At 42.4% G+C, this 2500-nt stretch overlaps 2 long non-coding RNA genes across 2 annotated transcripts in view; one reads left to right on the top strand and one right to left on the bottom strand.

The window, feature by feature from the left end:
* Nucleotides 1–2500, bottom strand: part of LOC128250082 (uncharacterized) — a 117258-nt gene that overhangs the window by 69979 nt on the left and 44779 nt on the right. The gene's annotated exons all lie outside the window — the stretch shown is intronic.
* LOC128250083 (uncharacterized) overlaps nucleotides 1–2500 on the top strand; it is a 73163-nt gene that overhangs the window by 67752 nt on the left and 2911 nt on the right. The window contains exon 2 of the long non-coding RNA XR_016237428.1: nucleotides 109–1552. This is a non-coding gene — a long non-coding RNA (uncharacterized LOC128250083). The remainder of the gene's footprint in view (nucleotides 1–108; nucleotides 1553–2500) is intronic.

The following is a 2500-nucleotide window of genomic DNA, read 5'->3' as shown; positions in this document are numbered from 1 at the left end:
TTGTTATTATTGGCGTTCTTTCTTTTTTTCTATTTTTATTTATTTATTTATTCATTTATTTATTTATTTATTTATTGCTCCAACCGTTATGGACGATTCCGCTACCAGGAGAGTTGTTACTGAGTTTATCGAAATACACAAAACATCTCCAAAGAATAAAAGAAGAAACAGCAGCAGCAGCAGCAACAACAGCAGCAACAACAGCAGCAGCATCACAATCTCCGGGATCACTACCACCAGCGCCACCTGCAGCAATAACAGCAACACCATGCCAGTCCACCACAACCTCTAACCATCAACAACTCCAACACCAATTCTAGCAGCAGCACCACCACAACCTCTACTACCATCACAACTTTCACCGTAACCAGCAGCAGCAACGCCACCACCACTACCACCACCACCACCGATTAGAATTATCATCGCAACACTGTCACCGACAACGCCACCACCCCACCACCACCATTGCTGTCACTACCATTCTACCATTGCCACCGAATCAATGACGACCTGACCATCCCCCACTATTATGCACCGTCGCCCCCTTACCCTTCCACGGGCACCGATGCCATCACTATGGCGGCGGAAGCAGCGACGACAACCGCCAACCCACCCCCACCACCAATGTCATACCAAGCCTGCCATCACCACCGACGCCACCAGCATCAAAACCATCATGATCATAACGATCATTATCCAAATCATCATAACCCCTCCCCCCCATCATCATAAAGATCATCATAATCCTCATCAAAATAATGATGATGATGATCATCATCATCAACATCATGAACAACAACGACCCGGAGCCAGCATGACACCATGCAGTCGGTCATGGGATGATCGGGGTTTCAGGGATGCGTAGATGGCTCGTCAGACTAAATCCGTTCGCGGAGCGTGTCTTTGGCAGGGCCAACGAGAAAATGCTGGCGGCACTGCGAGATCTGAAGCTATTTTCCTTTCTTGTCTGCCAGTCACTTTGTTGGACTCACATATCCTGGATCCCGTACAGACTGCTACGCACCATTCTCCTCTATCCAACGTTGTGCTTTCACCATTCTTTACGGATGATGTTGAAGAACTCTTCTGAAGCTTTCTATGTACATTTCTAACACCTCTCTCGTCTCCTCGAGAGGTTTAATGTGCTGAAGTTCGTTGTAAGAACGATTTCTTCGGAAACCGGTGGTCTGGTATCCAAACCACGTGAAATGGTCAATACAGGTATGACTGCATTAGGATCGTGCAGACGTTTTGGGAGTTCAGCATTAGAGAGTTCTTCTGTGTCAGAAGTCCTGTTTTGTAACTTGGTGCCAAAAATTTATCTGAGGCTGATGCTATGGGCAGAGCTTAGTTTCTTTCAATGCCGTTAGTTAGTAGACAATCCAGATTCCGCAACCATAAAGCAGACGGGACAAAATCGCCCTGAGGACAAATCCCGCCAGACTAATTTTAAACAAAAATATCAACTCTTTTACTTGTTTCAGTCATTTGACTGCGGCCATGCTGGAGCACCGGCTTTAGTCGAAGAAATGGAACCCAGGATTTATTCTTTGTAAGCCTAGTACTTATTCTACCGGTCTCTTTTGCCGAACCGCAGACACACACACACACACACACACACACACACACACACACACACACACACACACGACGGGCTTCTTTCAGTTTCCGTTTACCAAATCCACTCACATGGCTTTGGTCGGCCCGAAGCTATATAGGCCTTATCGCTAACAGTTGTAAGGTAGGTTTCAAGCAACACACGCATTAATTTCGAAACCCCATTAAAAGCTATCTCATATCACTCTCAATTCGAAAGATACTAACAAACAGTGCAATTTAAAATGGATAATCCTATCTAATGCTAATCTGATAGAAGCTAAAAAATTTTCTCTGCAATGGTACCCATTCCTCAACAAGTATTCAAAAGGAATTGTCTCCCACTAGCATAAAATATTTAAAGAAATACAAAATTTTCCAAAATCTGTGGTTGTGTGTATATATATATATAGGTTTGGTGATACAAAGAAGAAAATAGAGCTCAAAGCATGAGTATATGTTTTAGAATTAATCGGCAGAAGTTACAAAGTGACTCAACTTCCGGTGTTTCATGCGTTAGTCTTATTAGATTGCTTTCAAATTATGCGAATAACAGCTATATAAGCCGGTCATAATGCTAATTCTCCGGATTGCTCTAGAATAAGTTACCAAAACAATTACACAAGCATGTGGACAATGCGTGTGCGCACACACATAATGTGTATCACTTATACACGTTTAACACTTGTCCATCTCGCTTTGTGCCCAATGCCTTCTTAATATATATATATATATATATATATATATATATATATTTACCGATGGGCGTTTGTCCTGTCGCATCGTTGTAAACGTGTGTGTGTATATTTGTACGTTTATGTGTTTGTAGTGTAAGATAATCGTTGTGTACAGAGCATACATTAACAGATACAATTATATAGATTCAATGCGTATAACAAGGGAT

The sequence above is a fragment of the Octopus bimaculoides genome, chromosome 19 (genome assembly GCF_046866305.1).
Source record: "Octopus bimaculoides isolate indiv1 chromosome 19, ASM4686630v1, whole genome shotgun sequence".
Classification (NCBI taxonomy): domain Eukaryota; kingdom Metazoa; phylum Mollusca; class Cephalopoda; order Octopoda; family Octopodidae; genus Octopus; species Octopus bimaculoides.
This window is presented reverse-complemented; position numbering and strand designations above follow the sequence as displayed.